At 40.8% G+C, this 20960-nt stretch overlaps 1 protein-coding gene and 2 long non-coding RNA genes across 3 annotated transcripts in view; 1 reads left to right on the top strand and 2 right to left on the bottom strand.

Annotated features, from left to right (window-relative positions):
* Nucleotides 1-5113, bottom strand: part of ASB5 (ankyrin repeat and SOCS box containing 5) — a 57188-nt gene extending 52075 nt beyond the window's left edge. Inside the window, exon 1 of the mRNA XM_070598366.1 lies at nucleotides 5003-5113. The gene's annotated coding sequence lies outside the window, so the exon portion shown is untranslated. The remainder of the gene's footprint in view (nucleotides 1-5002) is intronic.
* LOC139080087 (uncharacterized) lies at nucleotides 3877-20188 on the top strand. The gene is made up of 3 exons (XR_011534247.1): nucleotides 3877-4020; nucleotides 4581-4708; nucleotides 18176-20188. It is a non-coding gene; the product is annotated as an uncharacterized lncRNA (long non-coding RNA).
* Nucleotides 11006-13058, bottom strand: LOC139080088 (uncharacterized). The gene is made up of 3 exons (XR_011534248.1): nucleotides 12931-13058; nucleotides 11227-11339; nucleotides 11006-11140 (listed from the first exon to the last, which is right to left on the bottom strand). It is a non-coding gene; the product is annotated as an uncharacterized lncRNA (long non-coding RNA).
* Nucleotides 20189-20960: the final 772 nt, after the last annotated feature.

Raw genomic sequence — 20960 nt, 5'->3', positions numbered from 1 at the left:
TTTACGTTTATCTTTTCTGATTGGACTGATTTGTACGACATAGTTCTAAGACAAAGGAGACAATGCTGTAAAATAAAGTAGGCTTCTTCTTTCTCCAATGACTGAGTGCCTCCCAGAAAAAAAACTAGGTCAATATATTAGAAAGAAAATACTGAGCTCTTTATGAAAATGGCCATTGGTCTGGTCCTCAGAGGCACAGAATACACTGAGTGGCCATGAATTGGACCTAGCATGCCATTTCACATGTGCTTTGGGAATTGATAAAAATGAACTTCAAAGTATTGAAGACACAGTAACTGTATGTTCCTCTCTTTCACTAGTGGTGAGAGTGGGTCAGTTAAGTGATTACATGGTGATCACCCTGCTGTTAGTCTTCCCTCTGGCACGGGGATGCGTGACTACACACTGGAGAAGCATGCCCCGTGGACAGCTGGACCATCACAATGCTCTGAGTCACTGCACTGACTTCCACTTTGGTGCTGTAGAATCAGAAATAAAACCCGCCTAAGTCACATCTAAATGTCTGTCTAAGGTTTCACTCCTTCCTCTTTACCGGTAAATGTTATTATAAATAATCATCTCCACATCAGCTAATCAGGGACCTGGATTCTTCGGGGTTGAGGAAGACTTTTATTTCAATAAGGCTGCTCTAATTGGGGCATTAGGTTTAAATCGCTATAGTTTTACTAGCAGAAAAATACTACTATGCAGTATTTAGGATTTTATGTCAAGATGTCAGGTTTTATTTTAATGAGTTCCTTGATTCCCATCTCTATTTTCTGTGTTGGTGTATACACTCCTTCATCAACTTTTACCACCTCTAATTCTACTAATCACTAAATAAAAATTAAGGCTACATAAAATAACTCACAGTAAGCAAACTCATCATGTATTTTTCACATTACAGACTCTTCCAAATAACACCATGAATCACTTTATTAACATTTAAAAGACAAATGAAAAGTATTCTGCACCTATTTTCCTGGCATTAGCATTTTCTTAAAATAAATAAATAAATAAAAGATTGATTAAGAACTTAAATGATTTATTGGGTAAATATTTTTATAAGTTACCATGTTGACAGGATGTGGTAGAAAGATTTGGTTGATTAGCCAGTATATCCCAACCATCTTAACCTTGTTAGTTTCAGTGAATCAATCCATCTATCCATCCATCCATCAAACCAAAATTGAGCACAACAATTGTGTCATTAGAATGGATGATGTGAGAGAAGTTAAAAACACAAGAAGAAATCATTTACTGAGAGTCCACTATATGCCACATGTCTTAGATATATCTCCTCATTTACTATCTTATTCTATCTTAGAAGGGTGAGTATTATTGTTATTTACATTTTAAAGATGAAGAAAATCAGGTTCAGAGAGCTTTAGTGACGTATAAAAGTTCATTGTGAGCAATAGTTCTGACTCTAAAATAGATGCTCAAGTTACCACTCACATCTTCTATTTTTATGCAGTTACGACCTGAATGAACAAAGACAATTTATGCATCCAGAGATGGAGACAGAGTGACACAGATTCACACACACGCCCAGTGAAGAGATCAGTATAAGACTGTATTTAATCAGCTACCTACATTAGTAGGGCAGGCTATATATGCTCTGATGATTAAATGAGATGAAATCTTATGTGCGCTCAACAAATGGGAATAAAGGAAAAGAGGAATGTTTCATGACTCAGTGAATACTTCTGGATTCTTCAAAGCTAAGAGTGGGTGAGTGGCCCCTATATAAACAACAGAGAGGAAGCAGACAGAGAGGGCAAAGAATCAAGTAGGTGAAAGTTAGTACATTAAAAACTTTGAGGGCGGGCCCGGTGGTGCAGTGGTTAAAGTTCGCACATTCTGCTTCTCAGTGGCCCAAGGTTCCCCGGTTTGGATCCCGGGTGCGGACATGGCACTTCTTGGCACGTCACGCTGTGGTAGGCGTCCCACGTATAAAGTAGAGTAAGATGGGCATGATGTTAGCTCAGGGCCAGGCTTCCTCAGCAAAAAAGAGGAGGACGGGCAATAGTTAGCTCAGGGCTAATTTTCTTCTTCAAAAAAAAACTGAAACAAAAAACTTTGAGTGTTCAAAACAGTCAAATGACTAAGATCAAAAAGAATGGGGATAAAGAGGACATTAGGTCTGGCCAGAAGGTGTTCACTGGTGACCTTCAAGTCACTGTTATTTGTTATTTTTTTTTTTGAGGAAGATTAGCCCTGAGCTAACATCTGCTACCAATCCTCCTCTTTTTGCTGAGGAAGGCTGGCCTTGAGCTAACATCATGCCCGTCTTCCTCTGCTTTATATGTGGGACGCCTACCACAGCATGGCATGCCAAGCGGTGCCACGTCCACACCCAGGATCCAGACCGGCGAACCCTGGCAGCCAAAGCGGAACATGTGAACCTAACTGCTGCGCCACTGGGCTGGCCCCTCAAGTTATTATTTTAATAAGATAATGGAGTAGGAATCAGGACATCAGTGTGAAAGGATGATCCTTAAAGCAATTTCCAAAGAAACAAGGCTCCTTGGCTTCCTCCCACTGCCACCTCTCTAGGTGCTGTCTCTGTTCCTCTCCGTCACACAGATGTTGGAGGAGAGTCCTCTATCAGGCCACCTCCTGGGGCTCCCACCCTTTCTCTTCCAGGTCTCCTGCTCACCCTCCTTCAGCATCCCAGGGTCCTACATGAATTCCCATTTTTAAATTATATTTCAGGGACTTCATTTCATGTCGTTCAGATATTGAACGGGATAATAACTTTCAAATGTGGCCAGATTCGTCTTTAAATTCTCATGGAAGAGAGAATCTCATTTCCAGAGATGATAGGGCTAAACTGTTTTGACTTAGCTAGAGTATTGACCCAAGTTATTAGACCGAAAATGTCAATGGGACATGACAAAAGTTGCCTGTTTGTAGTGTTTTCCAGTTGATAAATTTTAGCACAAATTTTTTTTTTTAAAGATTTTATTTTTTTTCCTTTTCCTCCCCAAAGCCCCCCAGTACATAGTTGTATTATATTCTTCGTTGTGGGTCCTTCTAGTTGTGGCACGTGGGACGCTGCCTCAGCGTGGTTTGATGAGCAGTGCCATGTCCACGCCCAGGATTCAAACCAACAAAACCCTGGGCCGCCTGCAGCGGAGCGCACGAACTTAACCACTCGGCCACGGGGCCAGCCCCTAGCACAAATATTTTTAAGTAGAGGAAATATAGTGACTCCAGTGCAATGACTCTTTTTTCTTTTTTAAAAAAGAAATGTGCTGCTTTATTCTCTGATAGAAATCAAAAGGCCCTAATTGACTTTTTTATTCCTAATATTCCAAAAAATAAAAGTGCAGGCTTACATTCCAACAGCAAGGTTGCTCATGTTCAGTACAGTGGCAGGCATCTTCCCAACCCTGGAGCCGGGCTTTTGAGGAGTATTTATGAAAGCCAACTGAGAAAAGGCATTTGCTCATAAACCTGAAGGTCAGTGGTAGCTGATAAAACGAAAGGAAAAAGATTATGCAAGTTGTTATTGGCAGGATAATAGCTCACTGTTGGGATTACAACACCATTGAAAAGATAACCCTCATTTTTCAATTCTGTGAAATCTCATGAGAAAAAAATAAAGGCAAATGAAGCTCTTAGATGTTTAGAATGCACTGGAGCCGTACATGTTTAGAATACAGAGGAATTTGAAATAAAAACAGAAATGTTTACACTTTAAGTTCAAATCCTCAAAGGGAATTAATAACTGAATTTAGCCTTCTCTCCATTCAGTAGATCCTGTAGGTTCTGTTTAACTGGAATGGAAATAGACACTTCACAAAGGTGAACCAAAGCATGTTGTCTCAACACCTAATATAGACTTAGCCATTGTGATGCAATGTTTCTGTCATAAATAATTAATGTATTCACAGCAGCACTATAGGTACTGATGGCTCAGGTTCCTATGAGATGTCTTTAACTATTGATGAAGGATGAACTCCATAGAGATTATAACCATCGCTATAATTGTTGTTTATATTGTCAGCTGGGGTAAGTCTGGGTGAGACGATTCTATTCTGTTTGACTGTACTACGTGGGAGTCAATTCTTGTGTTTGGCCTCTAGCTGTGCTTCCAGTAGAATGGAAAAAAAGAGTAACTTCTGCTAGTGTTACGATAATCCATAAGAAAAATAAAATATCATCCACAAAGTTGTCATTAATTTATATTTCATCTAGGTTCACTGGCAAAAGTCGCAGACTTTTTCCAAAACTCAGAACAGCCTCTATGCTAAAAATTGAGTCACAGTAAACATCACATGTTGTGGTCAGCCCTAACTAGAGGCTGCCTTAGGTTAAACAGCTTCTAGTCATATATGTGCGGTCCAGGAAAACTTGACTGAAAGCTGGTAGCTCCACATATTTTGAGAGTTTGAAAAATAAAAGACCTGAATAAAAATAAAGCTGCTCTCCACTGGAATTCTAGTGGTTCCCGGTTTAAGAAACTAAGGTTCTGGAACTGCACAGCCTTACCTGAAGATGTGATAATGACCATGATAATAAGAATGGCAACAGCAAAATATATTTTGTTATATATTACTCTTACCCTACAGCAGCCTGTGAATTAAAGCTGCACAAGCAGAGGAAAGAAGACAGTGGAAGCTGTACGGCCATCTGAAAGCCTGGGCATTTCCTCTGAGGAGCAGCTAGCAGCTGGCATGCATGTCCCAGGATAAACTGGGTAAGGCAGCAGAAAGTGCTAGGGCGAGGCCTTCAGAAGCCCCAGTTTAGAAGCCCCAGTTGCTAGTTATGAGCTGGAGGAACTTGGGCAAGTCCCTTAACCCTCCAGGCCTGTTCTCCTTCCTACAAAACACGATAGTTGTTCCATCACAGACTTGTAAGGCTGTATAATTGCACCTGCATTTTGCTTAATTTCCTTTTAAAGGCAACCCCTCAATTTGTGAGCCCCTGATTTTATCGCCCTTTCTAAAATAAACAATCTCGCCCTCCAGTAATAACTCAAACTCCAACTTACCACCACTAAATAACTCCCACCTACTCCTCTGCTTTGCAAGGGAAGATGTGGCTGCTGGTTTGGCACATACTTCTTGGGCGCGTACTGTGCGCCAGGCCCTGCTGGGCACTGGGCTGGGAGCAGCACTGATCAAGGCAGATAAGGCCCTGGTTCTCACGGTGTTAAACTCAGCATCAGGTGACTCCGTCTGTACTTGGAACAAATAAAATATGCATCTTTAACAACAGATTTTCCCTCAATTATGCAATTTGTTTTGCTCTTTTCTTTGTCTAAAGCCCAGAATGTAAAATCAACAAAAAGTCAAGAGAAGCATTCACTTGACTGTCAACCTCAGCGTCAGTTCAGCATTTCATATTCTCTCTTGTCTTGCTCACTTGGTGCATGAACCATTCTCAAGGCTCAATTTGTCCTTACAGTTACATTCAGGCTTCATTTTTTCATGGTAACTGCCTCCTAGCTTGGCCTGGTCAAGCTTTCTACATAGAGTTCTTTGGGGAGCTCCCTCACCTGGCCTTAGTCTATAGTATCACCAGAGGCAGTAGTGGGTTCTAAATATTTTGCAAAGACGAAGATCAATATGCACGACATTGAGGTCCAGAAAACCAAGATAAGAATTTTTTGCAAATGGCAAGGGAAAGCAGACTCCACAACAACACTGAGGGACTGGCAATATAATGGTGCCCTTCATCCCCTCACGTATTTGTCACATGGATTTGGCAACTCACACAGAGAAAGTGCAAGATCACTCGCTGAATAAGTGAGTGAACATGAGTGAAGAATTAACTTGGGTCAATAGGTATTTAAATTGTGTCTTTTCTCCATCTTTGATTTGTGGCAAGTCTCTTCTGTTTAACAATCCTGCTATTCAAAGCAGCACATTTAATATTTCATATTTACCCACTTTTTGTACAATGGTTTACTATAAAGAGCTGCTGCAGCATATTTAACGGGCCTAATTATTTATTCTCAGGTCATCTGAGGGTATGTTGTGGGTATTCTCTGCTCAGATATGAACATTTTCTCGAACAGGCATCACTGCCACCGGAGCCAGACTCTGGATTTGAATCCCGACCCTCCTACTTGTTAGTTCTGTGACCTCCAGCAAGTTAACTAACCTTTCTGTGCTTCCATTTCTTCATCGGTAAACTGTGAATACTGATAATAACTACTTCAATAGGTTGTCAAGATTATTATAAGTTACTGTTTAAAGGTATTTGGAACAGTGTCTAGCACATACTAAGTGCTTTTTAAGAATTTATTAAATAAATTTAAAAATAACAAAAAATATGGCAACTAAAACAAACTGACGGCGATTAAGTTGGAAGATGTAGCTTGGTGTGATTCAAGAATCTGGAATAACATAGACACACTTTAGATTTAAATATGAATGCCCTCTCATTTCCCACAAGAAATTAAAATTTAAAGGATGAATCCTGAAAATGTTCATAATGGTTATATTCATATGACCCCAAACTGGAAATATTCCAAATGTCCATTAATAGGAAATGGATAAACAAATTATGTTATATTTATATAAGTTAATATAGTTGAACAATAAAAGGATTAAGCCATTGATATGTGCAAGACATAGATGAATGTGAAAAACGTATGTTGAGCAAAATAGTACATAGTTTATGATTTCTTTTATATGAAGTTTAAGATCAACAATATAAATATCTAGTGATATAAATTAAAAGACTGATTTCTAGGGTTGGGGTGGGGCAGAAGGATTGACCAGAAAGAAGAATGGGATAACTTTCCAGGAAGATGGGAATATTAGCTATCTTTATTTGGGTGATGGTAACATGGAATATATATTTGAAGAAAAAAAGCTCTCATCAACTGTATATTTATGATCTGTGCATTTTACTAAATGTAAATTACACTTGGGGCCAGCCTAGTGGTGTAGTGGTTAAGTTTGCATGTTCCGCTTCGGCAGCCCGAGGTTTGCTGGTTCAGATCCCGGGTGCAGACATGTCACTGCTTATCAAGCCATGCTGTGGCAGGCATCCCACATATAAACTAGAGGAAGATGGGCATAGATGTTAGCTCAGGGCCAGTCTTCCTCAGCAAAAAGAAAGAGGATTGGTGGCAGATGTTAGCTCAGGGCTACTCTTCCTCAAAAAAAATAAATAAAACAAACAAATAAATAAATGTAAATTACACTGCAATAAAATAAAAACTAAACTGACAAAATAAATAAATCCTGGCTTCTGGTATGGCAGGCTAGTTAATTCAGAACAAACTTCCCATTGAAGACAACAAAAATTTCTGGATGAAATATTAAAATCATGTTCTCAGTATCAACAAGCTAGGAAGAAAGTGAGAAATCATCAGGCCAAGAATTTAGGGCAAGAGGAAAATCCAGAGAGGCTGGCATAGGGTTTGGGGCTACTTGTGCCCTAGGAACATGAAAAGCTTTGACTATCACAAAGAGATGGCAGAGAGGTTAAGCAATCCTTCTAACGGGCTCTTGGGGAAAGAAGGAATGAAAGTTGAAGTACAAGGCCTGCCAAGATTGAGGGTCACGGTAAAGTGCTCACTTCACCACTTGAGTTGATATCCAAAAGAGGTGAAATCTAGGAGTAAGAACAGACCAGAAATAAACCAGCCCCTCCCAATGACAACAGTCTATACGGTCTAGAAAATTTCAATCCTGGAAATTGGATAAAGTGATTCAAGTTTGCTACTATCCATGGGCACCTGCCAGAAAGCAACAACAAAAAAAAGTCCTTTGGAAGAAGGTAATATCATAGGCCTTAAATTACTTCTATACATATTTTTTGAAATATATCTAGCACTCATTCACAAATAAGGAAACACATGAAAAGATGTATCAGCAAGAATGAGAACCAGCACAAACAACAACAAACAACAGAAAGAGACTCATAGGTATTCCAGATAGTGAAATTTCCAGAAATATACAAAATGTATATTAGTATGTATATCAAATATTTTACTATGCTTATAGAGACAGAAGCCAAATTTTAACATCTCAGCAGGAAACTGGAATCTTTAAAAAGGACATCACAATTTAAAAGCAAAAAATAAAGGGGCTGGCCCAGTGGCACAGGGGTTAAGTTTGCATGTTCCACTCCGGCGGCCCGGGGTTCACTGGTTCGGATCCCGGGTATGGACATGGCACTGCTTGGCAAGCCATGCTGTGGTAGGCGTCCCACATATAAAGTAGAGGAAGATGGGCAGGCATGTTAGCTCAGGGCCAGTCTTCCTCAGCAAAAAGAGGAGGATTGGCAGCAGATGTTAGCTCAGGGTTAATCTTCCTCAAAAAGAAAAACTAAAAAGCAAAAAATAAAATAATAGATATCCTAGAACTGAAAAACACAATATCTGAAATTAACTCAGCAGATAGGTATATTAGCAGATTAGATATAACTAAAAGAAAGTTAGTACACCTGAAGATAAGTCAGAAGAAAACTAACCAGGATAAAAGAGACAGACAAAGAACAAGAGGAATAGAAGATACAGTGAGAATATCTAGTGCATGTCTAATCAAGGTCTTAGAAAGAGAGGAAAGAGGGAATAGTCAGACGCAAAATTTGGGAAGATTATCAAAATTAATGAAAGGTATCAATCCACAAATTTAAGAGCCCGATGACTCCCAAGCATGCTTAAAATAAATAAATAAACAAAAATCCTCCCTGTCAAGCGCTGTGAGGGATCTGAGATTTTACCCTGCTTGCAACGTAATCAATTAGCCTGCTATAGTTTCAGGCTGCTGACAGAACACATGAGCCACCTGGATCAAACACTTTATTTCAAGTCAAAGGACTTTATTATTCGTGGCACAAAAAGTAGCAAGAGCAGAGTGTTTGCATCAATTCCTCTTGCCTCCCAATCCCTCCGGGGCAATGTGGAGGGGACCAGCTGTATGCTGCACATGCAGTGGGTTTGCGCCACAGCTGAGGAACTCCAAGCTTTAGGAACCCAGATCTTTTGTAATGGGCAGCAATCTTGCCTAAACTTTGTCCTGGAGGGAGACCATTATCATTATTATACTGTGCAATAAACAAACCTGCCCTCTGCTCCAGAGAAAGACATTGATCTCTATGTCCCAAGGCTATCTGCTATACAAACGTCCTTGAAAAGATAGTCTAGAAAAAAGGCAGCAAGTGCCTCTGCCTACTAGAAGAGCACAGACACAAGACACCCATGGAGAATTGTGTGCCAACATCTTCACCCCTCATTTGTACACCATCTTGGCTTCTGGCTAATTTTCCCACGAGTATGTCACTCTGTCAGCCACCGTGACTAATCTGATCAACAGAGGCTGGGACCAAATCCATCTAATTTGTCTCATCCAGCATGTAATTAAGGCTACAGCTAACAAGACTCCAAGCAGCAGGATGAGGAAAATCTTGCAGTATTGATGTCAACTGTTCCCCCAGAGTCCTGGACCCAACCAGCTGAACAATTCCTATAAAGCATCAGTGCATGCCTTCCAGCACTGATGTATTTCATTGATTATTTTAGCTAAAGTTAGGGACAAATTTTGAACCTTCTTTTCCAAATTAGGGATAACTCTCTCATTGTAGGGATAATTATCCTCAGAATATGCATAAATAATGAGTCCCTTATCTCTCTAGGGAGCCACTCCAAGTAACAAAAGGTAGCCTCATTTTGGGAGAGAGATCTGCTGTCTTCTGAGGGCCACCTGATCTACTGGTGGTGTTTTCTAAATCACTCCTCGGGCGCATGCCACTTTGGTTTCAGGATGGAAGCAAGTTAATGCCTGGCTTCCACACAAGATGTACCACCCCAAGGATGTGCATGGTGCCCCTGGAAAGAAAGTATTGTTTACAATTGTTGGACCACCCCAAGTGATACCTACATTATTTGGGGGGAGGGGAACTCAGGTGCCTCAAACACGGCCTTGCAATGACTGGTAAATCTTAAATTTTCCAGCTTAGCTTGATAATTGAGTCTAGTCCTTAATTTTGAAGAGACTGCCTGAGGGCAGTCAGTGAAATCTGTCTGGTTTGTCCATACTACAACTGCTAGCATTCACCCACCCTATGGAAAAACTAAGTGATGGCTATGGGAGTGGAAGTGCAGAAGACTTCCAGAGGTACCGATGGGGAGGTGCAGGGCCGAGGCCATCTCTGGCTGTCTCCAATAGACTTCTCAATACAGTTAAGGGGAATGGTGATCAAATTGTGGTTATGACCATTTGGCTGGGAACACTAGGTCCAGCTGTCCAATAAACTGAAGGTGCGGTGAACAGTTTGGGAAAGCTGAAATGGGCCTTTTTACTTTTACTTTGCGAGGAAGGCTCTGAGGGCAGTTCTGAAGGGCAAAGATCATTAATGTTCCTCCCTTGCTGCACACCCCAGGGTCTAAGGTACTTCCTCTTCATGTGCCCAGGTTGTAGTTCCCATTCCACTGGCACAAGATGGTCTTACTCCATTCCAATAGCTGTAACTTCACCTTTTTCCCAAGCATCCTCTGCTCACACTCAGACATTTTGTTCAGAATGGTCAGACGCAACAGGGACAAGGGAATTTTTGTAAAACACAGAGACCCATTACATCTTCAACTTTAGCCTATGTGGGCCATTGTAGTGGGACATGGCAAGCAGTGTCCACAACCAGTCATCATTATCCTCACAATTTAGGACCACGCAACTCAAAAAAATGCATCCAGGTGGCACACCTAGAATTAAGTTTGAAACCCCAAGGGCCCCTTTTTGTTGGGCTGCCACCAGGAGGGTGTATTAACCAGGCTGGTTTGCTATTAGGGACAAAGAAAGATGCATTATGCCTGGGAATGGTCAGGGAAGAATCCTGAACCTTCAAAATGAATCTCTGTAACTCCCCAATCCTTTCATTCTATCATTACCGAGGAAGCAGATGAGAGGGGATGCTCCTTTTCTGCTGACAGCCACATTCAGTGACCAATCTGCCTTAAAGTGTGTGGATGAGGAGGAGGTGAGGGAGGTAAAGACAGAATTTCTTTCCTAGTTTATCATTCAGGAAGCTGTTCTAATGCTCAACAGTATCAGACACCTGTGGATTGAAGAGAGCATGGAAGATTCATCGAATACCTTGACTGTCCATCTGTTGTTGAGTAGTTTTTGTGATAAAAAGCACACCATTGAGGAACTGAAAATGGCCCAGAAAGCTAAAAACAAGGCACAGGTTAGTTTCAAGAGACAGTTGTTAAATGATTGGACTAGAAAAACAGAAAATATCATAAACAGAAAAAACCTGTTAATAGTTGTAAGGCATCATCTATGGCTCCAGGAGAGGGTCAAAGTTCTGATGTAGTCAAACTGCCAGGAGTGGGTGGGGGCACGTCCCATGCCATACTGCCTCCTGTCCTCGGAGACAAATGACAGGAGTCACATATCTGATGCAGTGTTAGTCTCCGCATCAAAAACAGAATCATTCGCTTTTGCCCAAGCTGTTATGGTGGATGTGTTGCCATGTTCAGTGCGATGATGGATCCAGGCAGCAATGTTTAAAAACTGCGTGGTGCAGACTCAGCAGCTTGAGTTGGTCTCATCAGAATGAGCCCTTACCACGGACATCTACCTGAGTGACCCAGATGGTTCATTTAGTAGCACAGCTTGTTTCCACAGTTTGTGGCCTCACAGAGGAGTGTCTTAAATTTGCCAGTTTGCAGTTTTCCAAGTGGTAGACCAAACAGCTAGGCCATTGGCAAGAGCCCAAGAATCCATAAAAATCTAGCAAGGCTCATCAAGGAGAGTATTGGCCAGAGCTATGAGAATAAAATTGAATTCCACCCACCGAGTGGAGACAGCACATTTGTTTTCTGGTCTGCATTGCGGACACTGAGGCTGAAGGCTGCGGGAGCTCAATGGACCCCATCTGGTTTCAGCTTAGCCAAACCATCAGCGAACCAGGCCCAGGCATTTAGTTCATTATGAAAACAAACTACAGCTATACACATGTATGACTCTCACAAACATAACTTTGAGGAAATGATTCCTATACCCCCCAAAAAGTACCATACAATTTCATTTGTATGAAGATCACATAAAGGCAAAATTGAACCACTGTTTTTAGGGATGCATACTTAGGTGGCAAAAGTATAGTGAAGAACAGCTAGGCAGCATTTACCAAATTACTATGTATTTTTGGGGGGCAGGGGGTATGACAAGGGAGGTGTGCACATGCTGGGGGCAATGCCCTTTCTTGAACCTACGTTACCTCTTCATAATAATTTCTTAAGGTATACATTTGTTTTGTGCTTTTTTCAATATGTTGTTGAACTTCACAAGTTTAAAAAGGGAATAAATCTGTTAGCATGTTCACGTGTAAAGAGATAGAAGTACAAAATCAAAGTGATTTGCTTTTGTGAGTTACCAGTTCAAAGTCAAAAGAATCTTCAGCTAAATTAAGATCCAAGCATGAATTTATTATTTTCTTATTCTGCTCAGCCACAGTCAGAGTTGTTTTCAGGAACTAGGGAGCGTTGGAGTTCCTGCAACAGCTCCAGCCTAGATTCTCCCTCGAGTGACTGTAACACCTTCAGGGCATCAGAAGCCCTGTTAGCTCAATGCCAGGGCTCTGCTGTTCCTCACTTATTAGAAGGCTCAGGGAGATAGTAGGACTTCTAAGATTATCAACAGCCCTAGCCCCACACCCAACAAACGAAGGACACAAAGCAATTACCTGCTCCTGGAAATTATCCCAGGAAAAATTACATTCCTAGAACCCAGAACTAATATTGCCAAAAGCCATGGCAGAAACTCTGTAGTATCTGAGCATAGGAGAGTAGGTGAAAAAAAAAAATCTGGGTTCTGTCTTCACCAGATGGCCTATCAAAAGATGCCAGTTGTACAGTATCCATAACTGTGAACTTACACGGAAGAAATCTCTCAGCGAGAGCTTAATTTGGTACGATGAATTTACTATATCTGGAAGGAAGAGCCCACCCATACTTACTATTTCCTCTCTCAGAGAGTGACACTTGTGACACTGAAGTCTTTTTTGAAAAGATATTAAATTTGCAGTGGAGACAGTCCCAGTGATCAGGTCTTGTTTAGGGTACTTTTCTTCCCGTCCAGTAAAAAATCTGAATTTCCATTTCCCTTTTGACCCTCACATTTCCGGCAATCTGAGCTTTGTGTGAGAGCTCTCTAAGGGAATAGGGCCTCCACCGGATCTTGTAAGGCGACATTTTTAGTCTTGTGCCTCCGAGGCTGCTGCCACTGTCTCTTCTTGTAGAATTGCTTAGGTTCAAGAAACTTGTATCTGAGAGAAAGTGTTCATCAGGTTTTCCACATTTGTTGCAACTTGAAAATCACTCTGAATAAATTCCCGAACTGGAAGCTACTTTGGGGATTTTGAACGCCTGTTCCCTGAGTGGCCTGTATAAATTTCTCCTGATACTCTCTCTCCTCCACTCTGAATTCTAAAACCCCAGGCACATTTCCTCAGTCCAGGTAGTGCAGGCTTGATCAGCAGCTTGGTTCTAGTCTTCATGCCCACTGTCACTTTCAAGTTTGTCTACTGATTCTCTGGGCATTTTTATATTTGATCCCATAGATAAGCCACATGAATTCAATATTATTGTTCTGTAGTCCAGCTTACACCTAAATGTCGAATTTGAGGAATCCCGATTTTAATTCTAAAACCTTACTAGTGTTTTGTGGGAGCAAAGCAATCAGCTGTCCCGCATTCTAAAAGCAGCGGATACATTCTGCCTTCTAATATCTAAAAGGTCTGTATACAGAAAGACCTATTTCTCTGTGAGGAGTCCTCCTTCCAGCTCTTGTCACAGCAGCATCCGCTGAGGCCCCACACTCTGCAGATGTACGTCAAGTGTACCTCTAGGGCAAGCTGTGGCAGCCTCTACCTCGAGACTGCACCTTTGCAGACGTCTTTCTGCCTTTGCTTCAGAAGGATGCTCTCCAAGGGCTGTTTTCTCGGAGCCTTGCACACTTGTAATTCTACCTTCATTAGGAGCAGCCATTCACCTGTGAAGAGAACAGAGAGGCCCTAAGCTACACGCACCCACCAGGGTCAACATCCACACAGCCGACTGAACTTAGGTCAGAGCAGCTAAAAGCTGACTGCATCACTGTAAATGGCTGACCAGTCTAATAAAAGCTTCTAGAGACCATCGGGGGGCTGCATTCTGCTTTCTGTGGGCCCTAGGCACTTTGTCTTCAGGGAGCCCTTCTATCAAATAAAAAAGAATTATTATAAAATATCAAAAATTATACTTTACAACTGCATTGATATAAAGACAAATCCAAGTTGGATTATATCTATTTCTTTTCTTCAGATTTTTAAAGAAACGAAAACATTTTCTGGGACCCCTAAAAGGATCGTGGCCCTGGCCCTGATGACAGGCCAACATGCCCTGTCCACACATGAAAGTCGTAGTCTCAAGCCCAAGTTTTGATGACTCCATGTTGGGTTTTGTTCCTTATAACTTATTTCTCAGTGATGCTGGCCAATGTGACAAAATGATGAAGTCCTGAGGGAAGACAACAAATAACACCTTTTATCCCTTCCCAATGACGAAGACAAATAGTACAGAAGACAGGAGTCAAAATATAGCCTTTATTGCCAGTAGAGGCTGGGTTGAAGGATACCATCCATTTGACTCTTACATTTACTATAAGAATTAGGAGAATTTATCTACCCAGTTGCTGGCAGCTCTGGACTGAATCAGACTGCTCTGTGAGATAGGGAAGAGCTTGCTCCTGGAGGAACAGCAGAGAGTGCCTCCTCTTGGTAAGAAACTAGCTCCTAAGAGACAGAACATAGAACAGAGGTGAGGGGCCAGCCCCATGGCGTACTGGTTACGTTCATGTTCTCTGCTTCAGCAGCCCAGGGTTTGCCAGTTTGGATCTTGGGCCTGGACCAACACACTGCTTATCAGGCAATGCTGTGCAGACATCCCACATATAAAATAGGGAAGATGGGCATAGATGGTAGCTCAGAGCCAATCTTCCTCAGCAAAAAGAGGAAGATTTGTGGTTGATATTAGCTCAGGGCTAATCTTCCTCAAAAAAAATAAAGAACGGAGGTGTGCATGTCCAGATTTTTCTCCCCACACTTGACAATCGGATTAGTCACTCACTGCAGGGCGTGGGAAAGAGGGGAGGTGATTTTTTGTTAATATTAAGGCTTTCCATCCATTCAGCTTCCTCCTACCTCAGAAAGTGGGATGGAGCGGTGGTAGTGTCTTCTGCTCACTAATCCTTCACTTAAAGTGATATCTTCTTGCCTATCAGCTTCCTTGTTCTCCCTTGCTATATAATGACTTTCATCAACACCTTCTGCATCTTCCTTTTTCTATCTACAAACCACAATAATAGGCAGGATTCAAATTATTTTCCATGAAATTCTTAGGTTTCCAGAAAATAAGCAGTTAATGACTAAATCTGGTGGAGTGTCATCTAACTACAGATAGTGGCTTTCACGAGCTTTAGTTCTTACAAAGCCAGGATCGTTGCAACAAGTCTAATTTTGAGAAGTCAGTAGGACATCATCCTCAGAGATTTGATTCAGTAGGGCCCAGAAAGTGATATTTAAACAAATATCTCAGATGATTCTTTTGCAGCCAACTCATGAAGCAACATTTGGGAACCATTGTTCCAGAACATCTTGGCTCTGATACTTTACATCGGGGGGCCTAAGAATACCTGGTCGAGCATTTGGAGCGGATCTATAATGTACCTGATGGAGAATTAAAATAGCATTTGACTACATTACAAGCGGAGTTACTATATTAAACCTAGAGACGATGAATAAGAGGAATATAGGTGATAACAAAATAGTAAGATTGCGCATATCATAATTGTGTCAGCTATATCAAAGTCACTAGGAGTTAAGCTCTTTTTCTTTTTTGAATCAACAGATAATGACAATAATCATGAGTGTTATCACTATGTTGGATTCTTTCAAATAATACTTAGTATGACTTGTGTCAAAGATATTGTTTTCTTCCCAATTAATCTTGTATGTAATACTGCCCCACTTTACCCAGTCACAATAAAGCACCTAACTCATATTCCAAGTTTTTGTGTTCTTGTAGACAGCGTAAACTGCAATTTCAAATTTTACACCTGAGAATCATTGATTTGGATGAAGAATGACTCATTGAAGTCCATTTGGTACATGACTGTCCCAAGGATTGAGAGCCTGGATATACAGATTGAGTTGAAGAGGAGGGCAGGGATGAAATGAAAAAGTTAAGCCTTAGGGAAAAAAATAATAACCATAATAGTAGCGGACAAGGTTTATTGAGCACTACAATACAAATTTAGAATACATAGAAATATCTATCTTTATTTCAATATATCCTAAAATATATCAAAATGTAAAATATAAAACTCTATTCCAAGTGCTTTCCAGGCAGTATTTCATTTGTTACTCATAATACTCCTATAATGGACTGAATTATCTCTCTCCCAAAATTCATGTCGAAGCCCTAACCCCCAATGTGACTGTTATTTGGCGATATGACCTATAGAGAGGTAGTAAGGTTAAGTGAGGTCATAGGGGTGGGGCCTTAATCCCATAGGACTGGTCTCCTTATAAGAAGAGGAAGAGACATGAGAGCTCTCTCTCTCTCTCTCTCCATCTTTCTGTGTGCATACATGGAAAAGGCCATGTGAGGACACAGCAAGTAGGCACCATCTACAAGCCAGGAAGAGAGGTCTCCCCAGAAACCAACCCTGAATGCATGTTGATCTAGGACTTAAAGCCTTCAGAATGCTGAGAAAAGAAATTTCTGTTGTTTAAATCCCCCAGTCTGTCATGTTTTGTTATGGTGGCCCTAGTGGACTAATACAGCCCCTACGAGGTAACAGTTGTTAATAGCTCGACTTTACAAATAAGGAAACAGGGCTAGGAAAGGTACAATATTCTGTGCAAGGTCAAAAAGCAGACAGCAGAATAATTTTCGGCAGACTGGATGGCTACAAGATCAGTCAAAATAAGCTAGAAAAGATTTGAAAAGAAGTGCCATAAGCAAGAATATTTAAAACAAAGATATGGTTTATAACAACAGGCAAGATTGTTTATACAATGATCGTGTTGCTGGATTAGAAGTGCAGACAGAAGCAACCTTGGAGGGAATGTCAGATGGCTCAGAAGGATGGAAATGGGCTTTTATCTGTTCTTTGAGGCTGGATGACCTTGGGAGCCAATTCAGGAAGAATTTTCTAGCTTGGCCTAGGAAAATAAACAAGGGAGAGCTAGAAGATAAAGTGTGAGACAACTAGAAAAGCCGGATGTCTGCACTAAGAGTAAATGAGGAGAAAGACTGCATCCCATTGTATTTAGAATAAAGTCTAAACTCCTTAACATGTTGAGAGTTTATGATCCAAACCAGGGCATTTTTGAAAGTGATAGGAAATACTACTACAATTTTCCCAGCACAACATAGTTAAACCAGGACCATTCTGGGTAAACACGGGTAGAGCTTTGCAATAAGGTCTGACATAATCTGACCCCTGTCTTACATCATTTTCCTCCTTCATTTCTCATACTTTCTTTCAGTTCTTCGAACACACCCACATTCAAGTTCATTCCTGTTCAGAGACTCAATACATACTTTTATTCTGTCTTGTTCAGCCCTTTTCTCTCTGCCTGGTTAACTAATAATCTCCTGTAGTGGTCACTGTTGGTCAGTTACTCAGCAACTTTTCCCTGCTTCCTCCTTCCTAATTGCACCTAATTGGCCAGCCTTCCCTCATGTAACCTCTGCAACTTGGGAACTCTAACCACATCCTCAATCGAGGGAGGAATGCTGACTGGAATAAGTCAGCCAGCATATGGCATTCCTTTCTCTGGACAATGACTTAAAGAGAGTATATCAGCTGGGAGCTGCAGATGGCAGAGAACACTCTCAGTTGGTGCTCTGAACAAAATAAAAATTTGTTTCTCCTCATTTGAAAGAAGTGAGGAGGGATGTCATCAAGGGCTGGTATGGTGCCACAGGTGTCAAGCACTCAGGATCTATATTGCTTTGTTATCTTCAACATGCGGCTGCAGATGTTCAGCCATCCTATTCCCATTCAAGTAGCAGGAAGGGAAGAGGGACAAGGAAAGGCATTCTCGCCCCGTAAGGATACATCTCAGAAATTACACAAATTCCTTCCATTTATATTCCATTGCTAAGGCCATACCTAGTTATAAGGAAATCTGAGAAATGTAATCTTTATTCCAGGTGGCTCCATGTTCTGCTAAAAATTGAAGACAATGGATGTTGGTGGACAACTAGCAGCGTTTCTGCCAAGCTGGCTCAATTAGACTAAAGGGAAAGACTTAGTCTATAAGCTTGTTTCTCTTTCCTCTCACGCTGGATATGAATAAGAAAGCAAGTAATCCTAGTCACAGCCATCTTTAAGGGAGAGGAAAATAAATTTCCATTTTGTTTGAGACAACTTATAAGCATAAAAAGACCCAGTCTTAAAAGGAAACTGATACTATGGACAGCAGAGCAGACAGAACCCGAGCTCCTACTGACAAGACTGAGCCGCTGCATCCACCCACCAAGAAGCCTGCTTTAACCTCTACATGACCTACTTTCTGGGAGAAAAGATGCCCTTATCGTTTAAGCCACTTTGGTTCAGTCTCTTTTTCCTGTAGTTGAAAATATCTTAATAGAATTCCTTACAGGCCTCCCGACGCGCACAATCTCTGTTATAATCGCCCTCAGCAATCTCTTCTCCTTCACAGCACTTATTACGATTTTGAATCATCGATTTGTTACCTGTTTGAAGTCTATCCGTGCACTAGGCTATGGGCCATGAGAGTTGAGACTAGATCTGTTTTGTTCACTACTGTACACCTAGTAAATGGAACAGGATGCTTGGCACACAGGAGGCTTGTAAGTAAATGGTAGCTATCATAAAAATGATGTAGACAATAAGCCTCACTCATTCAAAGAGATCGCTTCTCGCAGAGGCAGAGCCACGGTCACGGGAAGCAATGGCGGAGGACAGCTTGGGGAATCACCCTCTCCTTTATTCTTCAGGTTTTTGTCATATACTATTTATTATTTCAGCCATATCTGACATCTGTTTTGTAGCTTTGGTGTGACCTCAAATTTGAATATGGGACCACTTCTATCTAGAGCTTGGTCTGAAAAGGAGTGATGGCAGAGCTGAGAGCACAGATGACAGTCACAGCTGCAGCTTCTGTGGTTGTGCTGTGGCTTTCATTCGGGCATCCCAGGAGTGCTGAGTGCAGAAACAGGACCAGACGAGTTCGAACAGCCTCTTCTGTCACATTAGTGTTGAAGCAAGGTCTTCCCAAACAGCCAAGACCTTGACTTCTGATCTGCAGAGGCCATCCTATGCACATGCAGCCTTCAGACACATGGCTTTCCTCCTAGGCATGTTTCTGGATAAGTTTTCTTTTTTCCTACTCTTTTCCCCACCTCCCAAACCTTTCTGCCATTCTTTTACGTCAGGTAATAGAAAATAATTTAAATAATTAACTTAATATGTTCATATCTACAGGTAACCTCTAAAGTCTTTTACATTCCACTCTGAAATGTACTTTTAAAGTCTTCTTTCTGATTCATACACTTGGTGTTTCTTCCTATTACCTATGGCATTAAATTTTAATTAATATTTATCTCAATGTTCTATCTAAATGTGATTACTACATAAAAGTTTGGGGAAAAAAGTGTAAGCATGACATTGATAGCATGTCTAAGTCTTTACTTTCAAAATATTTTTTTAGATAAAACTGTTTGACTTTTAGCAACAACGATACTACCAGCTGTCATTTACTGAGTCCCTTCACTATTCTAGGTGTTATGATGGATACTTTATATAAAGCAAGTAGCAATGTGCATTTATTCAGTGGGAAAAGATCTATACTACAGGCTGCTCTTTGTTTACAGAATGAATAGTTGGAATGGTTCAATAATTGGAAATTATTTGATTTTGAAATTTTTAAAAATAGTCATTTGCACTTAGTACTCATCATATGATTATAGAGTAACTTAAATATTATACATACAAATAGATTGAAAAGAAATTTTAAGAATTTGGTAAAGTCCATAGAATAATTGAGAGTTAAAAACAACTGACTTTTTTTATTTGTATGAGAGTAACTTTTAGATTTGTAATTACCCTATTAAAAAAAGTTTCAATATTTGATTCACTCACTTCATATAATTATCGATATTTTGTTTTAAAACAGAAATAAAAATAGGCATTTAATGTCAGCCACTCTCACTCCCCATATCTTCTCCCTCTGTCCTCTGTTTCTCAGCTCATTATGGCTGTGATATATGACCCCTCCTCTTCCCTATGAGCTATAGGTTCAGTCTGTAGCTGTTTAGTCAATCCTGATGGCAGTAAGCAAGATTATCAACAGCATCAGACCCCCATGCTCTGGAGTTCAGCATAGTTAGCCAAAGATCCCTAGTTGGGATCTGGGAGCCCACCTATGACAGCTTTGCTCCTTGAGCCTCCTTAGTGACTTCTGAGTAGCCATGTGTGCCCCCAAGTTGCAATATTCCCTTCTCATTCTTGCCCCCAGCTTAGATAGGATTGAGAGTCTGCCATGGTCTCTGCCTCTAAGTTCAGCTTGATTATCCAACTTAGTACTCTCGTAGTCTTGCCTTGAATATCCACTGACGTCCTATAGCTGGCATGGACACACATTCTTAATTACCATACTTGCCTAACGCCTGAGTACTGCCTCTATTATAAGTTCCCCAACACTAAATTATTCCCTTATAATCAGAAAATCAAGCCCAACGAGTGCATGTAACATGTTAAGGTTAAGTTGCTAGAAAACTCAACTTTAGAGAAAAGATTTACCAAGAATTACTTCTGTAGGAATCAAGGTAATTGGTACAGCTATATTCCAGATCTCTATCATCTACATGTTTTATTCCAGCAATTCTCTCCCCAAACCTTTCAATAACTTTAAAAAGACGTTACACACACAAGAAAAAATTCTTACATTAAAAACATTGATTCTAGGCTTGG

This window comes from Equus przewalskii, chromosome 28 (assembly GCF_037783145.1).
Source record: "Equus przewalskii isolate Varuska chromosome 28, EquPr2, whole genome shotgun sequence".
NCBI classification, from domain to species: Eukaryota; Metazoa; Chordata; class Mammalia; order Perissodactyla; family Equidae; genus Equus; species Equus przewalskii.
This window is presented reverse-complemented; position numbering and strand designations above follow the sequence as displayed.